The sequence below is a fragment of the Ranitomeya variabilis genome, chromosome 2 (genome assembly GCF_051348905.1).
Source record: "Ranitomeya variabilis isolate aRanVar5 chromosome 2, aRanVar5.hap1, whole genome shotgun sequence".
Lineage (NCBI taxonomy): Eukaryota > Metazoa > Chordata > Amphibia > Anura > Dendrobatidae > Ranitomeya > Ranitomeya variabilis.
This window is the reverse complement of record NC_135233.1, coordinates 291,136,518-291,161,105: the sequence shown is the minus strand read 5'-3', so window position 1 is coordinate 291,161,105 and position 24,588 is coordinate 291,136,518. Positions and strand designations below refer to the sequence as shown.

The 24,588-nt window shown below is 47.2% G+C and overlaps 1 protein-coding gene across 2 annotated transcripts in view; it reads right to left on the bottom strand.

Annotated features, from left to right (window-relative positions):
* The window catches only part of STAG2 (STAG2 cohesin complex component), a 221,829-nt gene extending 203,640 nt beyond the window's left edge, over nt 1-18,189 (bottom strand). The window contains exon 1 of one of the 2 annotated variants that reach the window (XM_077285110.1): nt 17,918-18,189. The gene's annotated coding sequence lies outside the window, so the exon portion shown is untranslated. The remainder of the gene's footprint in view (nt 1-17,917) is intronic. The other variant, XM_077285109.1, reaches the window with a different exon arrangement.
* Between the last annotated feature and the right edge of the window lie 6,399 nt (nt 18,190-24,588).

The window sequence follows — 24,588 nt, the reverse complement described above, 5'->3', positions numbered from 1 at the left end:
AGAGCTCCTGGCTGTAAAATGATTTAACCACTTCAGATGGATTTACATCGTGGGACCTGCCATAACGACGGAAGGTATGGGATATTGTTTTTTTTATTTTTCCTTTTTTACAGAACGAGGGTCTTCAGGTGGATTAAGAAAATAATAAAATATTACAACACTCTGTGTCTTTATTTCATTAAAGTACTTTGTAATTATGTGTGTGTTTTATTAACCATTTCGTACTATTGGATTAATAATGGATAGGTGTCATAATTGACGCCTCTCCATTATTAATTAATAATTGGGCAAAGTGCTCATAAGGGTCTCTTGTCTGATCATATTGATGCTTGGAATGTATCCTGGGGTGGCAGTTTAATTTTAGGAATAGGTGGAGCACTAATACAATTGATTGCAATTGTTTAAAACAAATAGGGAAAGAAAGGAACAGAAAACACTAAGGCTACTTTCACACATCAGGTTTTTTCCCCTCTGGCCCAATCCTGCTCTTTTTTGAAAAAACGAAACTGGCAAAATTAAAAGCCGGATCCGGTTTATTCTCATTGACGTGTATTAGCGTCGGATTGCGCCGCATGGCCCACCGTTCCTTCCGTTTTTTTCCAGATCCGGCGAAAATTTCCATTCCAGCGTCTGGAAAAATGTCTACAGTAACGTTTTTTTGTCTGCGGCGAAAAACCGGAAAAAAGACGGATCCGGCACTGCATTCCGTTTTTTTTAATCTGAGCATCCTCAGAACCAATTGGCCAGCCCCCAGGAAACATACATAAACAATGGCAGTGAGGCCCTCACGCATTACTAGCCAGTAAGACAGCCAGCCACAGAGCCTGCCAGCCACAGAGCCACGTGTCATTTTCTGTGCAGTGATGGGGTGGGTCCACAAACGCCGTCAGCGCAGACACATAATGCACTGTCTCTCTCCCTCCTTCTCCAGAACAATCGCTCTCACACGATTCCCCTCCACAATAAAATCCACACTGATCTTCACAATATTCGCAATAACGCCTTCCATCTTGCTCTCCAACCTGCTCCTCTACAATCTGTCACAGATAGGCTGAAGGAACACGGTATATATAGGTTTTCTGTAGCCAATCACATTTTGGAGCCTCCCAGGGGCGTTTTTAAAAACCGGATCCGTCAAAACGGATAAAAAAAACGGAAGACACGAATGCAAAACTGATGAAACGGATCCGGTTTTTTGCCGGTTCCGATACTCGGATCCAGGGGAAAACCGGACCCGTTTCATCAGTTTTCCACATTTTACGCCGGATCCGCCTTGACGCCTGATGTGTAAAAGTAGCCTAAGACAACACTATTTAAAATTGTGATATGCACAATAAGGCTATGTTCACACGTTGCTTTTTTATGCAAGTTAAAGGGAACCTGTCACCCCCAAAATCGCAGGTGAGGTAAGCCCACCGGCATCAGGGGCTTACCTACAGCATTCTGTAATGTTGTAGATAAGCCCCCGATGTATCCTAAAAGATGAGAAAAAGAGGTTAGATTATACTCACCCAGGGGCGGTCCGATCCGGTGGGCGTCGCGGTCCAGGGCCTCCCATCTTCATAGGATGACGTCCTCTTCTGGTCTTCACGCTGCAGCTCCGGCGCAGGCATACTTTGTCTGCCCTGTTGAGGGCAGAGCAAAGTACTGCAGTGCGCAGGCACCGAGAAAGGCGGGACCGCCTCTGGGTGAGTATAATCTAACGTCTTTCTCATCTTTTAGGATACATCGGGGGCTTATCCACAACATTACAGAATGCTGTCAGGTTTTGCTGCTTTTTTTGGTGCAGAAAACTCAGGAAGGCGCATCATAGTTTTTTGGGGGCACTAAACTTTATCAGCATGTACACAAGACAAATGTACCTGATAAAAACACAGCAAAAAACACACAAAAAATAACACAAAACCTGCTTTTTGTAAGCAGCTTCTTTACTGCCAAGAGAGAAGGTTTTGTCTGACGGAAAAAGCAGCAAAAATGAAACATGTGAATATAGCCCTAATGGTACATCTGACTAAACTTTAGCCATGTTTGAGCTTCTAGCTTCAATTTTTGATATTAAATAAATCCATAGTACAATAACCTGTATGTAAGAATATATACTTTGCCACAATTTAACTGCTAATAAACCCCTCATTCAGGGGAAACAGCAGATGTCAGCTGACAGAGGTAATAACTAATAGCATTATCATATAATCTATACCCAAAGCAGATTTATGGTTGCCATGGTTACAGACTATAAATTATGTTGTATAATCCTGCAGTTACACTTTATAGTTCCGTCCATAACTTCATACTAGCCTAACAGATGTATTTTAGCAATAGAAGAGGGAATACTCGTAAAAGTGTAAGAAACATGACCAGACAATAATGGACCTGAAGAAGTTATCTGAGCAACTAGATAACTCGTTTTAACTTCCCAAGCACCATGTAATGCATAATTACTTTGGAACTGGTCACAACTAAACTATTGGTGGTACTGCCCTCGTACATCCAAAACGGCCGAGATCTGTCAAGGTACGGATGTCACAAAATCTTTGGACGTGTCCTATGGTACATGGAACAAAACATTCGCAACTTACAGGAATAACAGGATTTACTGGCATGTGGAGCCTTCATGGATGGACTTATTTATCCAGCACATTGCACAGATGTTTGATCAGACCGAGATGCAGGAAATTTTAAGTCACGTAAACATTGCAGGAAACAACTGGCCTCAGCCGCTCTGTTTGCATATGAAAATATCACAGCTGAAGCCAATAATTGGCTGCAGAGGTCAGGTGACTAAAGGTACCTTCACACTGACCAACTTAACAACGATATCGCTATCGATCCGTGACGTTGCAGCGTCCTGGATAGCGATATCGCTGTGTTTGACACGCAGCAGCGATCTGGATCCTGCTGTGACATCGTTGGTCGGAGCAGAAAGTCCAGAACTTTATTTCGTCGCTGGATCTCCCGCAGACATCGCTGAATCGGTGTGTGTGACGCCGATTCAGCGATGTCTTCACTTGTAACCAGGGTAAACATCGGGTTACTAAGCGCAGGGCCGCGCTTAGTAACCTGATGTTTACCCTGGTTACCAGTGTAAATGTAAAAAAAAAAAAACACTACATACTTACATTCCGGTGTCTGTCGCGTTCCCCGGCGTTCTGCTGTCCTGCACTGTCAGCGCCGGCCAGCCGTAAAGCAGAGCACAGCGGTGACGTCACCGCTGTGCTTTACGGCCGGCACTGACACAGTGCAGGGAAGCAGACGCCGGGGGACGCCACAGACACCGGAATGTAAGTATGTAGTGTTTTTTTTTTTTTTTTACATTTACCACTGGTAACCAGGGTAAACATCGGGTTACTAAGCACGGCCCTGCGCTTAGTAACTCGATGTTTACCCTGGTTACCTGGGGACCGGCATCGTTGGCCGCTGGAGAGCTGTCTGTGTGACAGCTCTCCAGCGACCACACAACGACGAAACAGCAACGCTGCAGCGATCGGCATCGTTGTCTTTATCGCTGCAGCGTCGCTAAATGTGACGGTACCTTTATGGACAAGTCATTAACACTGCAAGACAGTCTGCGACCATAGTGTGATTAGAGGGGCAACAAACTCAAGGGGTAAATAATTGTTTAATTACTTTTTTAATTTGTAATATCCCATTTAGGCCTCTTACATTTCAAATTAATTGTTGGTACAGTAGCTCTTCTGTAAAATCAGGATAGGATAGCATTTGCCCCTTACCACTTCATAGAGCCCTCTAGTTCACCAGCTGCACTTTTTTGGACCACTTTTTGTAAATATTAAGCACTGCATACCAGAAACACCCTACAGGAACTTATTTTTAGAGATGTCGAGGCATCAGAATTTAACACTTAAAAGTGAGGCCTCATTCAGAAGTCCAATGTTCTCATGTGTGAGAAAAACAGACCAATTATTTTGATCAGAGGTCGATCAGTGTGGTCCAAGTCTCATCAGTTTTACTCATACATGGAGAGAGAAAAAATAAAGTTTGTCCACATTCTCCTTTCTGGCAGACCATGAAAATCAGAACCCTCTCCGATATAATGCGAGTGTGGTATGTTACTATTCACAGAACCAATTTCCCAATAGTCTAATCAAAAATCGGACATGTCTCTGCGATTTTGCGTGGATGGCTCAGTCCGCGAAAATCATGATCATATGGCAATAACCCCATAGACTATCACAGGGAAAAGTGCAATCATTGAAACCAACAGATTGCACTTTTATGAGAATAACAGACATCTCGGTGAGCCAATCTCAATTTTTTTTTTTTTTTTACAAACTTAAAGAAGTTGTCCACTACTTGGACAACTTCTCATACCCCTCGTTTGGCCTTCATAAAATAATAAAGCCTATCCTCCCCTCCCGTGCCAGCGCCATTCCCGCGGGGTTGGCAGTCAGTCTACCGTGCTGTTGTTGTGACACCGGCGAATAATCAGTGTCCCTGCTTCCTGTAGAAGTGAACATGAAAAGGAAGCCAGAGATCAGCTGCAGCCCGGACTTGATTTTCATGTTCGATTTGTCTGAAAGCAGAGACTGTGATGCCAGCAATGAATGGGTGCCGATGTCACAACAGCATCGGAAGAGCCAGTGCAGACACCATAGAAGAGGTGAGTATAGGCTTTATTATTTTATCGGGGACAAAACATTTTGATCAAGAAGGGGTTATCCTTTAAGGATGATTTTTATCTGGATTTTTTTGTGGGTGAGGCTTAATGAAAGGGTGTGGTCAACCGAAACCCAATAAATTTACTATAATATGAGCCTGAAATCGGTGTACATTAAAGCAGTAACCTACTTTAGCATAAAGTGGAGAAGATTTCTGATTACGCCAATGTCATTCTGTTTGGGAAGAGGCGACAAACTATAAGGGTATGTGTCCATGATCAGGATTTGACGCAGGTAAAATCTGCACCTGAGGTCACTGGCAGTTCACCTGCGTTTTTCATGCGGTTTTTTACGCGTTTTTCATGTGTTTTTTTTACGCGTTTTTCTCATGCGGATTTGTGTGTGTTTTTGTAAGCTCAATAAAGATATACAAAAAAAAAAAAAAAAGGGTGATGTCATTTCTGGTCCAACCTCTTCATTTACATACTCCATTGAAGAATAATGTTTACACACAGACAGATAGATGATAGATAATAGATAGATCTATCGTATCTATCGCATCTATTATCTATCTATAAATATATCTATCGATAGCTATATATGTATATACTAGCTGTACTACCCGGCTTCGCCCGGGGTAATAACTGCTGTTAGCAAAATAGAATGTGTTAACAAAAATTTATTCTGCACAAAAAAAACCACAAAACAAATAGACAGAAATGTAATTATTAAAAGGCAAAAACTAAGCTAATAGAAGCATTTTACAACATATACTTCAACACCAGAGATATTCCACACAGATTTAACTAAATTGGCCAAGTAATGTGAAGTAATCTTCTACTACTTATTCGAGAGCCTTTTGATAAACGACATTCTTAAGGTACCTTCACACGAAGCGACGCTGCAGCGATAGCGACAACGATGCCGATCGCTGCAGCGTCGCTGTTTGATCGCTGGGGAGCTGTCACACAGACCGCTCTCCAGCGACCAACGATGCTGAGGCCCCTGGGTAACCAGGGTAAACATCGGGTTGCTAAGCGCAGGGCCGCGCTTAGTAACCCGATGTTTACCCTGGTTACCAGCGTAAAAGTAAAAAAAAAACAAACAGTACATACTCACCTGCGCGTCCCCCAGCGTCTGCTTCCTGACACTGACTGAGCTCCGGCCCTAACAGCACAGCGGTGACGTCACCGCTGTGCTTTCACTTTCGGGCCGGCGCTCAGTAAGTGTCAGGAAGCAGACGCTGGGGGACGCGCAGGTGAGTATGTACTGTTTGTTTTTTTTACTTTTACGCTGGTAACCAGGGTAAACATCGGGTTACTAAGCGCGGCCCTGCGCTTGGTAACCCGATGTTTACCCTGGTTACCAGTGTAAAACATCGCTGGTATCGTTGCTTTTGCTTTCAAACACAACGATACACGGCGATCGGACGACCAAATAAAGTTCTGGACTTTATTCAGCGACATCACAGCAGGATCCTGATCGCTGCTGCGTGTCAAACTAAACGATATTGCTAGCGAGGACGCTGCAACGTCACGGATCGCTAGCGATATCGTTACAAAGTCGTTTCGTGTGAAGGTACCTTTAGTTTTTCCTTCAGGTGCAAAGACAAACAGATTTTTGGCTGTTCCAACTCTTGAACAGGCCACATAAAGTTGACCATGAAAAAAGCATGGAGATTGTAAATCTAAGCTAGCTGAAGAGCCCGGCGTTGCCTGGGCATAGTAAATATCTGTGGTTAGTTATAGCACCTCACTTCTCTTGTTTTCCCATCACGCCTCTCATTTTCCCCTCACATCTCTCATTTTCTCCCTCACACCTCTCATTTTCCCCCTCACTCCTCTTATTTTCCCCCTCTCATTCCCCCCTAACACTTGTCATTTCGACCTCACATCTGTCATTTTCCGATCACTCCACTATTTTCCCTCACTCCTCTCATTTTGCACTCACACCTTTTCATTTTCACCTCACACCTCTCATTTTCACCTCAGTATATACATGTTTGTCATCTCCCTTATATATAGTATACACCTGTATGTCATCTCCTGTATATAGTATATACCTGTATGTCATCTCCCCTGTATATAGTATATACCTGCTGTGTGTCATCTCCCCTGTATATAGTATATACCTGTATGTCATCTCCTCCTATATATAGTATATACCTGTATGTAATCTCCTCCTGTATATAGTATATACCTGTGTGTCATCTCACCTATATATAGTATATATCTGTGTGTCATCTCCTCCTGTATATAGTATATACCTGTATGTCATCTCCTCCTCTATATACTATATACCTGTAGGTAATCTGCTCCTGTATATAGTATATACCTGTGTGTCATCTCCTTCTGTATATAGTATATACCTGTATGTCATCTCCTGCTGTATGTAGTATGTACCTGTATGTCATCTCCTCCTCTATATAGTATATACCTGTGTGTCATCTCTCCTGTATATAGTATATATCTGTGTGTCATCTCCTTCTGCATATAGTATATACCTGTGTGTCATCTCCCCTGTAAATAGTATATACCTGTGTGTCATCTCCTCCTGTATATAGTATATATCTGTATGTCATCTCCTCCTGTATTAGACCTCGTTCACACGTTATTTGGTCAGTATTTTTACCTCAGTATTTGTAAGCTAAATTGGCAGCCTGATAAATCCCCAGCCAACAGTAAGCCCACCCCCTGGCAGTATATATTAGCTCACACATACACATAATAGACTGGTCATGTGACTGACAGCTGCCGGATTCCTATATGGTACATTTGTTGCTCTTGTAGTTTGTCTGCTTATTAATCAGATTTTTATTTTTGAAGGATAATACCAGACTTGTGTGTGTTTTAGGGCGAGTTTCGTGTGTCAAGTTGTGTGTGTTGAGTTGCGTGTGGCGACATGCATGTAGCGACTTTTGTGAGATGAGTTTTGTGTGGCGACATGCGTGTAGCAATTTTTTGTGTGTCGAGTTGCATGTGACAGGTTAGTGTAGCAAGTTGTGTGCAGCAAGTTTTGCGCATGGCGAGTTTTGCGCGTGGCGAGTTTTATGTGTGGTGCCTTTTGAGTATGTGCAAGTTTTGTGTGAGGCAACTTTTGCATGTGTTGCAACTTTTGTGCATGTGGCAATTTTTCCGCGTGTGCAAGTTTTGCGTGTGGCGAGTTTTCCATGAGGTGAGTTTTGCACGTGTGGCGAGTTTTGCATGTGGAGAGTTTTGCGCGTGGCGAGTTTTGAGCGGCGACACTTGTGTTTCAACTTTTATGTGGCGAGGTTGGTGTATGTGTGGTGAAATGTGCGCTGAGGGTGGTATATGTGTTCGAGCACGTGGTAGTGTGTGGCGCATTTTGTGTGTGTGTTCATATCCCCGTGGTGGTGTGGTGATTATCCCATGTCGGGGCCCCACCTTAGCAACTGTACAGTATATACTCTTTGGCGCCATCGCTCTCATTCTTTAAGTCCCCCTTGTTCACATCTGGCAGCTGTTAATTTGCCTCCAACACTTTTCCTTTCATTTTTTCCCCATTATGTAGATAGGGGCAAAATTGTTTGGTGAATTGGAAAGCGCGGGGTTAAAATTTCACCTCACAACATAGCTTTGACGCTCTCGGGGTCCAGACGTGACTGTGCAAAATTTTGTGCCTGTAGCTGCGACGCCTCCAACACTTTTCCTTTCACTTTTTCCCCCATTATGTAGATAGGGGCAAAATTGTTTGGTGAATTGGAAAGCGCGGGGTTAAAATTTCACCTCACAACATAGCTTTGACGCTCTCGGGGTCCAGACGTGTGACTGTGCAAAATTTTGTGCCTGTAGCTGCGACGGTTCAGATGCCAATCCCGGACATACACACATACACACATTCAGCTTTATATATTAGATATAGATAGATAGATAATACCAAGCCCGATGTTTAGTATATCTATGTATCTATAGATACATCTATCTATACAATATAACTATAGATAGATTATCCATCTATCTATATAATCATCTAAGGGGTACTTCCGTCTGTTTGTCTTTCTGTCTGTAACGGAAATCCTGAGTCACTGATTGGTCGCGGACGCGAATTGGCCCCTCCCTACTCCCCATCCCGGACCAAATTTTTTACTATTGATGCTGGCTGTGCAGCAGTAAAAAGATATAATGGTAACAGTAATAAAATAAAAAAATCATGCTATTCTGACCTTCCGCCGCCTCCGCAGCTTTCCCGCTCCTCCCGATGCTCTTGGCAGCTTCCGTTCCCAGAGATGAATTGCAAAATTACACAGATGACTTAGCGGTCTCTGGCAAAGACCGCTAAGTGGGTAATTTCGCAATGCATCTCTGGGAACGGAAGCTGCCGGCCGCATCGCGAGGAGCGAGACAGCTTCGGTGGACGACGGAAGGTGAGTATATAACTTTTTTATTTTCATTCTTTTTGTGGGCTGCGCTACATACTACGTGGGCTGCGCTACATACTACGTGGGCTGCGCTACATACTACGTGGGCTGCGCTTCATACTACGTGGGCTGCGCTTCATACTACGTGGGCTGCGCTTCATACTACGTGGGCTGCGCTTCATACTACGTGGGCTGCGCTACATACTACGTGGGCTGCGCTACATACTACGTGGGCTGCGCTACATACTACGTGGGCTGCGCTACATACTACGTGGGCTGCGCTACATACTACGTGGGCTGCGCTACATACTACGTGGGCTGCGCTACATACTACGTGGGCTGCGCTACATACTACGTGGGCTGCGCTACATACTACGTGGGCTGCGCTACATACTACGTGGGCTGCGCTACATACTACGTGGGCTGCGCTACATACTACGTGGGCTGCGCTACATACTACGTGGGCTGTGCTACATACTACGTGGGCTGTGCTACATACTACGTGGGCTGTGTTATATACATCGCTGTTATATACATCGCTGTGCTATATACAACGCTGTGCTATATACAACGCTGTGCTATATACATCGCTGTGCTATATACATCGCTGTGCTATATACATCGCTGTGCTATATACATCGCTGTGCTATATACATCGCTGTGCTATATACTATGTGGCTGCGCTATATACTACGTGGCTGCGCTATATACTACGTGGCTGCGCTATATACTACGTGGCTGCGCTATATACTACGTGGCTGCGCTATATACTACGTGGCTGTGCTACATCCTACGTGGCTGTGCTACATACGTGGGCTGTCTTATATACATCGCTGTGCTATATACTATGTGGCTGCGCTATATACTACGCGGCTGCACTATATACTAAGCGGCTGCGCTATATACACTACGCGGCTGCGCTATATACTACGCGGCCGGCCGCAACCAATCAGCGGTATTGGAATTTAATCCCCACTTACAGCGCGACATACATGCATACATATTCTAGAATACACGATGAGTTAAAATCGGGCCACCATCTAGTAGATATGTAATAGCAAGGCCGATGTTTATGAATGTTTAATTTTTTTTAAAAAAGGGAAAAAAAACAGCGTGGGCTCCGGCGCAATTTTCTGCGCCAGAGGGGGAAAGCCGACGGCCAATATTTGTAGCCTGGGAAGGAGGTAATACCCATGGCCACACTCTAGGCTATGAATATCAGCCCGCAGCTGTCTGCGTAGCCTTTACTGGCTATAAAGATAGGGGGACCCAAAACAAAACAAAAAAAAAAAAAAAAAAAAAAAGACGTGGGGTCCCCCTATATTTTATAGCCAGAAAGGCTACGCAGACAGCTGCGGGCTGATATTCATAGCCTAGAGAGTGGCCATGGATATTGCCCCCCAGCTACAAATACCAGCCCCCAGCCGCCCTAGAAATGGCGCATCTATAAGATGCGCCAATTCGGGCACTTAGCCCCTCTCTTCCCACTCCTGTGTAGTGGTGGGATATGGGGTAATAAGGGGTTAATGTCACCTTGCTATTGTAAGGTGACATTAAGCCGGGTTAATAATGGAGAGGCGTCAATAAGAAGCCTATCCATTATTAATCCTAGTGTAGTGAAAGAGTTAAAAAAAAAAAATAAAGACACAGCCAGAAAAAAGTATTTTAATATTCTTCATTTACCCATACTTACCATACTTCAGCGCCTGCAAAAAACGTAAAATAATAAACCGTATACTACCTGTCTGCCGTAGTCCAATTAATAACGTGTGTCCCACGACGATCTCCCCTATAGAACAGTGATATCTGGTGATGTCACTGGTCTATAGGCCCTCCAGTGACACACTGACAGGAGACAATGGCTCCTGCAGTGTATCACTGAGGTTACCTCAGTTCAGGGTCTCACTTTATGGCATTGCTGCGTGGGAACTCTCACACAGCAGTGCCACAAGTGAGACTAGGGACTATTTTTTACAGTGGCGGAGGAATGCAGTGGGGAAGGATACCTTCCTTCATTGTATTCCTGGAGCCCCTGGAGAGCGGTAGCATCAGCTGATGGAGAGCGTGGGACACTCGTTTTAATTGGATTTTTGCGGATCAGGGAGTATAGTGTCGGTTTATTATTTTAATATTTTTTACAGATGACACTGGCTTCGGGGAGCAAAGTGACAAGTGATGGTGAGTATGTGATTATGTTTAATGTACTGTATGTCTATATGTATGTACTGTATGTACGTGTTGTATGGTGTATGTTGCATGTCGTATGTTGTCGCATATCACATGTTGTCGCATGTCGTTGCATGGTGTATGTTGTAAGTTTATGTTGTGTGGTGCATGTGCACACAGTGTAGACGAGTCCGGCTCTGCTACATCTGGATGCCTGACATCTAGATGTAGCAGGGCCGGTAGATAATCGCCGGAGATAACTCTCCAGAGATCACCTACACTACAGCGTTCTCGCAAACAGCTGATCAGCTGTTTGCGAGAACCAGACTAGTGACCGGAGATAAGTCCCGGTCACGTCTGTTGTGAAATTGGATTTTGGGCTCCCCCGGTGGCCACTGGTGGAATTGAACTGGTGTGCATCATCCCCTCTGTTCACCTGTTTCCATCAGGACTATATTTTCCTCTGCCAGGATTAGTTAGTCCTCCGGCCGGCGCTGGGCGTCTAGGGATAAAAACGTAGGCAACGCTACCCGGCTACTGTTAGTTGTGCGGCAGGTTTAGTTCATGGTCAGTTTAGTTTCCATCCTTCCAAGAGCTAGTACTCATGTTTGCTGGGCTATGTTCTCTTGCCATTGAGAACCATAACAGTTTGACCGGCCTGGAAGTGACAGAGGAGCAAGGTTAAATAGCGACTCCCACATCCTGATGGAAACAGGTGAACAGAGGGGATGATGCACACCAGTTCAATTCCACCAGTGGCCACCGGGGGAGCCCAAAATCCAATTTCACAACACACGTCCATGGCAGTTCTCGCGATAACATAAGTTATCGCAAGAACTGCAGTGGACGAGGGACTTCCGGCGGCGGGACAGGTGAGGTGGCAGACATGCGTAGTAAGCTGCTTGTACGCAGTTTCTACGCATGTGACTAATCATTAGATGCGATAAAATCGCATCTAATGATAGTCTATGGTAAATTTACGGCGCGGCGACGGAGCGTCGCCGCATTGTAAACAGACATGCTGCGTTCTGAAAAGACGCGCCGCATGTCCGTTTGGGCGGGTCTGCCGTCTGCGTGTTTTACCGCATAGTGGAGACGGGATTTCATGAAATCCCCTCCACTATGCTGTAACATCTGGACGCTGCGTGTTTGACGCTGCGGCTCTACGCAGCGTCAAACACGCAGCGTTTCCTGAACGTGGAAACATACCCCAAGAAATAATCTTATTGCAGTTTATGGAAGGCAAGAAGCAGTGGTGAGAAGCCACAGGGCACAAATACAGAAGGGGGCACATGTGACAACGATAACCTTCCTGCACATGACAGACAACACAAAAAGACAAAACAAAACGGTGAGGAGGGTGTGTGCATCTCGCCTCCTGCCCTGAAATTCCTACTGGACATCAGGCTTCTCCTAGCTCACTCTCCCTGCGTAGCTTCCGCTCAGGTTTAAGCTGCTCCTACATTGCCTGCCCCACTAGCCAGGAGGATAAGAGGAGGAAAGACTAAAATCAATTTTTAGATTCTGCTAAAAATCATAATTAAACCAATCTTCAATGGCAAATGTATTTATGGCAATTGCCCAGACCTACTTCCATTACATTAAAGGGAACCCGTCATGTCATGTTCGGAATCTAAACTGTCCCCAGAGCGTTGTTAGGGATGCAATGTGTATCACTAACACAGATTTTTTAATTAAGTCCGACCTCCTCTATCCTAATATTGATTGATTGCCTACACCTTTTAAAAAGGAAAGACGACATGGAGGTGTCATTCTTGTTTACATTGATTCATATAGTCCAGGGGTCTTCAACCCTCGGGAGCCACATGTGGCTCGCCGTCCCATGAATTGTGGCTCGCTGCTGTCTGCCAGCTTCGTGCATTAGCTCCAGGTCTAGCAAACGGGTATGAAGAGCACATCTGAAAATGGTGAATTTTGTGAGCAACCCTGCATAGAAGAGCAGATCTGGATGCACATATACTGGTCTTAGGGATTTGGAGATAATTTGGTATGATGGAGACAAGTTGATACCAAATGTCAAAGGAGGTGTTTGAGCTGTATGCGACAGTGTCTTGGGAGCGCTTTATAGGAGAATACTAAATGGGGGGTATTGTGGGAACCCCTGGATCTTAGTATACTGCTTTGGGGTTATTTTTGTGGAAAAGCTTGGGTTACCATTATGCCTGTAATGGGGGCTTTGGTTGCTACTATTGTGAGGGTTTCGGGAGATGAATGTGGCTTGTGACCCTCTCTCAGTGCTGAATGTGGCTCTCAAGGTCAGAAACGTTGGGGACCTCTGATATAGTCTATGGGGCTGCTCATGGGTCTGGATTTTGGGAAAGTATCTTCAAAAAAAAAAAAGTGGAGACTTGTCCCTTTATGCTTCTATTTGTGAATCAAACTCACCTATTCAAGTTTATCGGTCAAAGAAAAACTCAGGCAGCACAGTGATGGCATGTTTTAGCCATCCGTTTCCATGTTTGTGAAGAGCAGCTCAAGTATATATAACCAGCGTTTGTTTGTTTTTTGTCAGGGAGAAAAAGTGACATATGCGCAAAAATCTGAACTATGATGAAAATGAGTCACTTCTTCTTACACGACAAGAAAAAGTCGTCTAAATTGGGGGTCTACATTTTATGTTTACCAGTAGACTGTCTGATGAACTGATTGCTTATTCATGCATTTTCAGCTCCTTAGGGAAAAAAAAACTTGTTTGTTTATAAAAAGCAATATGGGAGAAAAACAATTATGAAATGTAACTATTTTGTTGCATAAAGATATTTATAGAACACAATTTTAAAAGGAAAAATGACGGTAACCTTGGCAAATATGGTAAATGAATCCATGTGTTCCTCTTCATAGAGGGTTCTCGGACGAACGCCACAAGGCTAATCATCTATTAGACCATTTACTGGATTGCGCATTGCCAACAGCAGTCAGCACATGCTGAGATTGTGGATAACAATTCAGAGGAGTGAAAAGCTCCGCGCTGTGACCTACAATTACATTTTCTGCCCTTTACACAATATGCTGTTGGCAGACACTTTCTGATCAGGCATGTTGTAACACACTCCTTGCCTATATGACATTCAAAGCTTCACTTTTTTCCGTAGTCACGGATTATTCTCATTCTGAATGCACTATGCAGTATAAAATGTGTTTTTCTTTTTCTCAGCAAGGAAACAAGCAAATCTTCAGGAGCCCTGAACCAGCAGCCAGTAAGTGGAAGAGACACAAACTTGTAACCGCACCCACTCAACACAGCCAACAAATAACAAGCACAACAGGAGGGTGGCAGCAAACAAGCAGACGCTCCCTAAAGGCGCTGGTGGTGGTGTGACGCAGTTAGGTTGCCCCATCTGCCCCTCCCTTTGACAACATCAGTCAGCTGCAAGTAATGCTAAGTGAATGGAAAAAACAATAATTCATTTCAGAAGCTACAGTCAGTCAGAGCCTCATGGCTGCAGAAAACCGGCACAGACAAATCATGCAGCCTTGCCTGTCCACATACACAAAGAGCAAACAGGAAGGGAGCTGTTGACTTCTCTATATGGGACAGGATTTACATCTAATAGGTTGCTGATTAATCCCATAACAATAGGATGAGACAGGGAGGTGACCACAGCCGATAGTAAACAGTAAGGTGTGGCTAAAGGGACCATGTTCCCCATAACAAATGTGAACCAATTTACATGTAGGCCAGTAGAACACAGCAACTGGGTTTATAGCGTTATTTTGGATGGGGTTTATTGAGCAAAAATCAAAGTTTGATCCAAAGTAAAAAAAAAACCTTATAAACAAACAAGACCACAGCCTTCTGCACAAACAGAACACACTGATAGAAAATCCAACCTGTGTGAACCTAATCCTACTGATGGTCCTGTAACATCAGGAAGTGATCCTCATAATTCAGATTCTATTTCTCTGTCTATAACAGTGTGAGCACATCTGCAGCAACGACCGGAACCTACAAGTCCCAGCGTGTCCCGACAGCTGCACCCAACAGGTGCCGAGACACCCCGTGTGTGACTACAGGGACATGTGACAGGCCACCTCCTCAGTTACAGGAGAGGAAGCCACACTCAACAGATCAGTTACCCACATACCCATCATGTAAGTCACCCAAATATAGGAAGCACACCTGCCCCCCCACAACTCCGAAAATGGCACAGTAGAGCCCCCCACACACACACACAAAGGCACAGTAGTGCGCACCCCCAAAACTCAAGTAACAGCATAGTAGAGCGCCCTCTATGACAACGGCACAGTAAAGTGTGCACCGCCCCAACATTTCTGGTAGCGGAACAGTAAAGTGTCCCCTGCTAACAACTCTGGTAACTGCACATTAGAGAGACCCCCAACCCCACCACAACTCTGGTAATGGCACAGTACCGCATGCCGCCCCCAACAACTCTGGTAATGGCACAGTACCGCATGCCGCCCCCAACAACTCTGGTAATGGCACAGTACCGCATGCCGCCCCCAACAACTCTGGTAATGGCACAGTACCGCATGCCGCCCCCAACAACTCTGGTAATGGCACAGTACCGCATGCCGCCCCCAACAACTCTGGTAATGGCACAGTACCGCATGCCGCCCCCAACAACTCTGGTAATGGCACAGTACCGCATGCCGCCCCCAACAACTCTGGTAATGGCACAGTACCGCATGCCGCCCCCAACAACTCTGGTAATGGCACAGTACCGCATGCCGCCCCCAACAACTCTGGTAATGGCACAGTACCGCATGCCGCCCCCAACAACTCTGGTAATGGCACAGTACCGCATGCCGCCCCCAACAACTCTGGTAATGGCACAGTACCGCATGCCGTCCCCAACAACTCTGGTAATGGCACAGTACCGCATGCCGCCCCCAACAACTCTGGTAATGGCACAGTACCGCATGCCGTCCCCAACAACTCTGGTAATGGCACAGTACCGCATGCCGCCCCCAACAACTCTGGTAATGGCACAGTACCGCATGCCGCCCCCAACAACTCTGGTAATGGCACAGTACCGCATGCCGCCCCCAACAACTCTGGTAATGGCACAGTACCGCATGCCGCCCCCAACAACTCTGGTAATGGCACAGTACCGCATGCCGCCCCCAACAACTCTGGTAATGGCACAGTACCGCATGCCGTCCCCAACGACTCTGGTAATGGCACAGTACCGCATGCCGTCCCCAACAACTCTGGTAATGGCACAGTACCGCATGCCGCCCCCAACAACTCTGGTAATGGCACAGTACCGCATGCCGACCCCAACGGTAGATCACCCTCCCACAATAACTCCGTTAATGGAATAGTGCACCATAATTAGCCCCCCGACAACCCTGGGAATGGCACAGTATAGTGCCCCCCCCCCCCCGACAACCCTGGGAATGGCACAGTATAGTGCCCCCCCCCCCGACAACCCTGGGAATGGCACAGTATAGTGCCCCCCCGACAACCCTGGGAATGGCACAGTATAGTGCCCCCCCGACAACCCTGGGAATGGCACAGTATAGTGCCCCCCCGACAACCCCGGGAATGGCACAGTATAGTGCCCCCCGACAACCCTGGGAATGGCACAGTATAGTGCCCCCCGACAACCCTGGGAATGGCACAGTATAGTGCCCCCCGACAACCCTAGGAATGGCACAGTATAGTGCCCCCCAACAACCCTAGGAATGCCACAGTATAGTGCCCCCCGACAACTCGGGTAAAGGCATAACATAGAGTCCCCTGACAACCCATAGTTTAGAGCCCCCTGACAACCCTGGGAATGGCACAGTATAGTGCCCCCCGACAACCCTGGGAATGGCACAGTATAGTGCCCCCCAACAACCCTGGGAGTGGCACAGTATAGTGCCCCCCCGACAACCCTGGGAATGGCACAGTATAGTGCCCCCCGACAACCCTGGGAATGGCACAGTATAGTGCCCCCCGACAACCCTGGGAATGGCACAGTATAGTGCCCCCCAACAACCCTAGGAATGCCACAGTATAGTGCCCCCTGACAACTCGGGTAACGGCATAACATAGAGTCCCCTGACAACCCATAGTTTAGAGCCCCCTGACAACCCTAGGAATGGCACAGTACATCCACCACACTGCTCCCACTGACACAGCACCCAATGGTCACGTCTTCCTAACAACTTGTGATAACTTCCATGGCGCCTGCACACTGATCAGGGCAGAGGCCCGGCCAATATGGCCACCATAACAGAGGTCAGGCGCTAAGGCGGCCGGGGAGAATCAATGATGCGGCTGGGCCGCAGGTTATATCCGACGAGGTAGAGCGGCCGCCGGGGCTGGTGGAGGCGGCTTCCCGGGTGAGACTGCGCTTCCCGGGAGAGGCGCCGGCGGAGCAGCTGCTGTGCACACGGGCAGGGGAGGACGCCGCCACCACCGCCGCCTCCTGCCCACACAGGCCGCCACCGTCTTATTCCCTGGCGCCAAAATGCGTCTCCCGCTCGTTGGCCCGGGCGTCGCTCAGCGGCACAGGCCTCTCCGTGTTTACGTCTCCGGACAGCGGGAAACCGGGCAGAGCCCAGGAGGGAAGGCCGCGTCCTCCACACTCCCCCCGCCGCTCTCTCCGCCTCCCCCCACCCCCGGACACCGCCGCTTCTCTGCCCAGGCCCCAACACCATCTCCGATCACCTCCACGAGAGCAGGAGCAAGCGGAGAAAAGCGCCGCAGCAACTCGGCTCCTCAACAACAAGGCCGCAGCGAGAAAACTTCCACACACGTATCCGCCATTTTACAACTTACCTCGTCTCCCACACAGCGCGCCTCCCGGGGGAGGGCCTCGTCCCACTGCCGCCTCTTAATCCCAACTAAAAGAGCCGTGCGCGACTCCTAGACGGAAGACCACGGAAGAAGAAGCCCCGGAGCCCGGATCCAGGCCGACAAAATAAATAGGACGCGCTTTGGCCGCGGCTTGCGCTCGGCTCGAGTTGTTCGCTCCTCGGCAGCTCCAAGTCGAATGAGGCGCGCAGGCGCCACCTGGTGGTCACAAGGGATCGGTCGGCTCTTGCTGGGGCGCAGCGCCACCTTCCGAGCAGACGGATGTGTTCAGGCGATTAACTCTAGAGGTGCCAGGAGGAAGAAAAGTTTTGGTAAAAGCTGAGAGATGGAGGCGGAAATAAGGAGCTGTAGGAAAACCGCGTCTACAAGCTCCATGTGCTCTGCTGGTGCTGCCAGATAGGACATGTCTGCAACACAGGCGAATAAAGCGGACGAGTGCAATCCGATAAAAAATCATACAGCGCTCGGCCCAGTGTTGCTCTATTGGGCAATATCAGCATGCTGCGGGAATGGGATCATCGCGCACACCCATACAAGTCTATGGGCTCGGCTCTCAGCCCCGTGCAGTGCGATTCTCTCGGACGCCCAAGGATAAACAGTCGCAACCAGAGTTCCTTTAAGATGCAAACAATATAGAATTTTATTTTCAATACACCAAACTCTGGGACGCTGGCAATGGGCGAGATGGAGCAATTCATGTCCCTGTCTCTTCTGCACCTGTGCTGCGATTCTGCCATGCCAGAGGATCAGCGCACTGACACTCAGACTCCGATCGTCGTTAGCCTATCCCATCCGATGCTGTACAGTAGTGTGACCTCGGCCTAACGAGGGTATCCCTGGGAATTAGAAGGCCACACGCCAATTAATGAGTCATGTATCATCCGTTACCTAATAGAAATGACAGGATAACCCTAGTATTTTATCGCTGCACCATTCTTACAGCTATAATCACTGCATCCCATCGCATCACAGCCTTGTGGGTCATCGCAACCAAACTGAGATCACAATACATGCGGCTGTTATGGGGCGGCATCCTGTATACATAAGAGTGAGCCTTCAGAATTAAGCCCCCCATACAAATTAGACAGTTGATCACCCAACTCTCCCATACACAGGAGCTCTCCCTTTGCTGAGCCCTTCCCTCTTCTCTGAGTCACTGCTAGGACATCACTGATGGCGGCTTATCTCTGAGGGTCTGAAATCGCACACGCTGCATTCTTAACTCCCCCAAAAATCATCTGTCCGGGGGCCCCCTACACATTAGACTGACGGTTAAACCTATTGGTGCCAATGGATAAAGCTGTAGTTAGGCTCGGTTTAGACGGACTGACCTGGGACACGGTATAGATGCCGATCAGTAAACCTCTACCGTTCAGCGGTCGTCTAATAACGGTGAAAACAGGCAAACCAGAAGCGATCTGCACTAGATCAGTCATAGACCGCTCGGCTCGGCATCGGCACTTCGGCCACCATGGTTCTCGGCAGCACGAGTCTTGCACAGGACCATGCACAGCTAAGCACTTTTTCTTTTTTTGCTAGTCAAAAGATCATTTCACGCGGTAAACAAGAGTTTTACTACTTTAGACCGGGGTCACACTTGTGAGTGCAATGCAAGAAACTCGCGCCTCAATACCTGGCACTGCCGCCGGCACTCGGGACCGGAGCGTTCAGCTACATAGAAATACATGCAGCCGCAGGCTCCGATCCCGAGTGCCGGCGGCAGTGCCAGGTATTGATGACCAAGTTTCTCACATTGCACTCGCAAGTGTGACTCCGGCCTTATTGAGTGATCGGCATCAAGGTAATCATGAAATGATGCTTCTTTTTCTTTTTAACTCTTGTTCACAGTTATCTTGCAATGTAAATGCAGCTTTAGTCTGATGGGTACAAAGGGATTGAAAGCTGGTGTTATTCAGAGGGCCCCATGTTTACGTCTACACCAGATTCCTGTGGTTCTGTTATTTGCTGGTGTAATATGCGGGGGAAGCTCTTCTGTGACTTTCCACTACAATGGGATCGGAGGCAGGGAGTGTATGCCATCCACAATGAGCGCATTACAATCCCCTCCCTATGGGGTAGGACATCATTTCCTCCATCACAGCCAATGTGGAGTCAGCTCTCTTTTACCAAAGCTGCAATGTTGTTTTTTTTCTTTTATTTTTATAATATCGGAATTGGATTCATTTTATAGACTATTTTTATTAACTACAGTACTTGTATCTTCTAACTAGCCCAACAGGTTTAGAACTGAGCATCTGTATATTTTATGGAGGTGTCCAGCAAAACAGTAGGTTTTATGCATATTGGTGCCATTTTCCAACTTGGTCATTTCTCCCTCTGTTTGAGAAGTGTATCATCTGGAAAATCGCCTCACCCCAATGACTGCACTACAGAACCGCGGTAGCACGCATGCGGGAGGTGTCCGTGCCGCACTGTCAGGCTATGTTTCCGCAGCGATTTCCCATGCGTTTACAGTACAATGTAAACTTATGGGAAATGCAATCCGCAGTGCACATGCTGCGGAATAAAACGAGCGGAAACGCAGCCGTTTACATTCCGCAGCGGTTTTACACCTGCTCCATAATAGAAAACCGCAGTGGAATCCGCACAAAAACCGTGGTAAATCCACAATAAATCCGCAGGAAAATCGCGCTGTTTTTGCCCTGCGGATTTATCAAATCCGCAATAGCCATAGGACTTCTGAACCCAGCCAGCGTGCACACCAATGTGTTCCAGCCTCCATAGGAGGCCACATGTGCCTCCACCATCTTTCTATCTGTTTGGGGGAGAATTGGAGGATGTCTTTTTACATCCACTAAGTAAATGTGAGCTGCTTTATTATTTTTTTTAGGTGAATTTGCTGACAAAACGCTGAAGACCTCTGGGCGCATGGATATCGTTCCCATTGCCTTGTACAATACGGAGCGTTGTCCAGCCATGAGGAACGGTCGGGCTACTTGTTTATGTAGTTTGGCGTTTTTTGATAGCTGAAGTGGTGGAAAACCTAAAAATGTCACTTTTACATAGAAATGAACGGAATGAGCCTTTGGAGCGGTTGGTGCGCTTTTTCCGGTGGTCCTCAGCGGACCTGATAAAACGTCAGTGACATTCCCCAAGGCCGAGGCTGACCGGGGACACGTACTGTGTAACGTCCGCCCATATTTCTGCTCAGTGGACTGTGGACCGGGGCAGAAGTCGCACACCGCTCTGCCCCATACACTTCTATGGCAGGCGCATGTAACCGTGCAGCAGATGGGGTTTCTTTGACATTTCTAACATGGTCTCAGCACATCTGCTGAGTAAGCAGCTCTGCCTCAGTTCAGGATCTCATTGTTTAGGATGTTGTGTGAGGACACGCCAGGGTCTGCTGAGTGACCACTGCCCCGCACACAATGGCTGCTGAACAGCCATTATTGTGTTTGGCTGCCGTGCTACATGAAGGGTTAATAGGAAGTGATCCTCGCTGAGGAGAATGGAGCGGAGGCGCGGCACGCATGCGCAGTGCACGACCTCTGCCTCCCCCAGGCCGCGGCGTTTCTAAACATTACACGGCGGATGAATACAGTATACACGACTCTTTTGAGGTGACTTGACCGGTTTATGTGGCGCGTAATGTTTCTGTGGCGGCTCCGGAGACGCCTCCATGCTGATGGCGTATGTTGTTATTGCGCGACAACCATGGCGGCGGCTCCCTGCTGCCTACGTGCAGTTCTGATGAGGGAGGGACTGTAAACAGGAAGAGGAATTCCACGGGCAGCGAGAGGGCACCGGGCTGTCCCGCCGTGGCCTCCATATGTTCGTGTAGAAAGACTCAATAAAGTTTCTTTCCGCCGACACTAGGTGACCAGAAATGGCGGCCTGGAGGAGACTGACGTGTGCTCCTCGGGCTGTAGGGCTGTGTCTGCAGCTTTTATGGCTCCTCGGTTTTCTCATCTATAGGAAAAAACTAGCAAAGAGCCGGTACAGACAAGCAGGGTGCCGCGCTAACAAGCCAAGGGATTGCAAGTGTGTTATACACAGCTCGTCACCTAGGTTACCGACCACCTCTCCAGGTTAGCGGTGGTGGCTGGTAACCTAGGAGCACAGTGCTTTTCCGTAGAGCTTGTAAGCGCTGCTCTGAAGCTGGATCCGACCATTCCCTGCAGGGGCCACTCTACCACAGCTTGCAGCATATTAGTGTGAAGTTTGGACCTATATGCAAATTGCCACTTCTGAGAAAAAGAGGACTTAAACTCTATAGCACCACCTGTTGGAAGTAGCGATCCTATAAGTCACAATCAACCCTTTAACGAGTCATGCAATATGACTAACGGTACTGTCTCACAGTGGCACTTTGGTCACTACGACGGCACAATCCGTGACGTTCCAGCGATATACTTACGATCTCGCTGTGTCTGACACGCTACTGCGATCAGGGACCCCGCTGAGAATCGTACGTCGTAGCAGATCGTTTGAAACTTTCTTTCGTCGTCAAGTGTCCCGCTGTGGCGGCATGATCGCATCGTGTAACAAAGGTGTGCACGATATTCTCCACCTCCTGTGTGCTGATTCTACATCGCAAATACGTCATGAAATTATCGCTTCAGCGCCGTGCATTGCGAAGTGTGACCGCAGTCTACGACGCTGGAGCGATAATGGAGCGACGCTGGAGCATCACGGATTGTGCCGTCATAGCGACCAAAGTGCCACTGTGAGACGGTACCCTTAGGATAAAAGCCAAATCAGTATCTCAATTCACAGACATGGTGTTTCGGGCTGTTGGCCCTGGTCAGTGCGAAGCATGAGAACTGATTTGGCTAGGTGAGAGGCTCTGGACTGGGGTCTAAAGTTTGGACCTTTTCTCAGCTTATGCTGGCTCCGTCTCCAAATATCTGGACTCTTGGTATCTGGGTATATTTATCCTCAGGTTTTGGCATGCTTTATTTTTTGCCGTCCCCATCTGCTTTCCTATCTTCGTTCATTGTGCATTGCATTCTCTTTGCAAGGATGTTATCTAACATCTTTTTGCACCCATACGGTACTATGACATCGGTTTAGGCACATATATTTCTCGTCTGCACATTGTGTCTGGATATATGCATATTGAGACCTGTATGGTTCACTACTTAGGAGCCAGTTTTTGTATTTTCCACATATTTTGCGTGCTTGCTTTTTTTTGCACATTATTTGCATATTGTTTTCTGTGTGAAAAAAGAAGGGGGGAAGGGGACTCTAGGTGCTAGTCATCATTGCCCCTATACTAGGGTATGGTTTCTTGTATAGGTATCTGTATGTATTTTAGTGTTTTTAACTGTTGTTTGTGCTGTGCATTCCTACCAATAAAGCTTTTTTGACTTATATAATCCGAGGTGTTCCCAATATATGGGCATGACCTTTTTTTTTCTACGTGTTCTCAATTATCAGACAAGTCGTGCAACTAAAAGCACTTGTGCAACCTGTAAAAAGAGAAGTCACACGCAATGTGTGCTGAAGTCTGGCAGGTGGATCGCTTGTCACCGGCGACAAAATCCATTTGAGAACATTTGTGACTTAGTCCAGTAGGAAGTCCGCTGCAATGTGACACCGCGATTCCCAGCGTGGCAACATACGTGTAGACCTCGCCTTATACTTTTTATGGACAAATGTCCAGAATTAACCATGCGAGGTTTGACCAATAAATTGTAAAAAGGCTAAACTAAGTCCCAGACTCAAGGAAGATGTGCCAAACTCATTATAGGGATTGTCACTTTTCAGAAAAGTTTCTGCTATAAGCTGCAGTGGTTATAAAAATACAAACTGAGTATTACCCTCCCCCGGTCCAACAATGTGACCCCATTGCTGCCAAGATCTCTTGTTTGCAGTCAATCCGTTAGTTAAGCGGCTTGTGCTGTCCACACAAGCAGGGCCGATGAGCTTAGTAATTGGTCTCACTGCTACAAACTACAGAGATCAGGGCAGTGGTGGAAATAGACTACAGAGATCAGGGCAGCGGTGGAAATAAACTACAGAGATCAGGGCAGCGGTGGAAATTAACTACAGAGATCAGGGCAGCGGTGGAAATTAACTACAGAGATCAGGGCAGCGGTGGAAATTAACTACAGAGATCAGGGCAGCGGTGGAAATTAATAACTACAGAGATCAGGGCAGCGGTGGAAATAAACTACAGAGATCAGGGTAGTGGAAGAAACAAAGTACAGAGATCAGGGCAGTGGTGGAAACAACTACAGAGATCAGGGCAGTGGAGGAAACAAACTACAGAGATCAGGGCAGTGGTGGAAACAAACTACAGAGATCAGGCAGCAGTGGAAACAAACCACAGAGAGCAGGGCAGTGGAATAAACAAAGTACAGAGATCAGGGCAGTGGAAGAAACAACAGAGAGCAGGGCAGTGGAAGAAACAAAGTACAGAGATCAGGGCAGTGGAAGAAACAAACTACAGAGGGCAGGGCAGTGGAAGAATCAAAGTACAGAGATCAGGGCAGTGGAAGAAACAAACTACAGAGAGCAGGGCAGTGGAAGAAACAAAGTACAGAGATCAGGGCAGAGGAAGAAACAAACTACAGAGATCAGGGCAGTGGAAGACGCAAACTACAGAGAGCAGGGCAGTGGAAGAAACAAAGTACAGAGATCAGGGCAGTGGAAGAAACAAACTACAG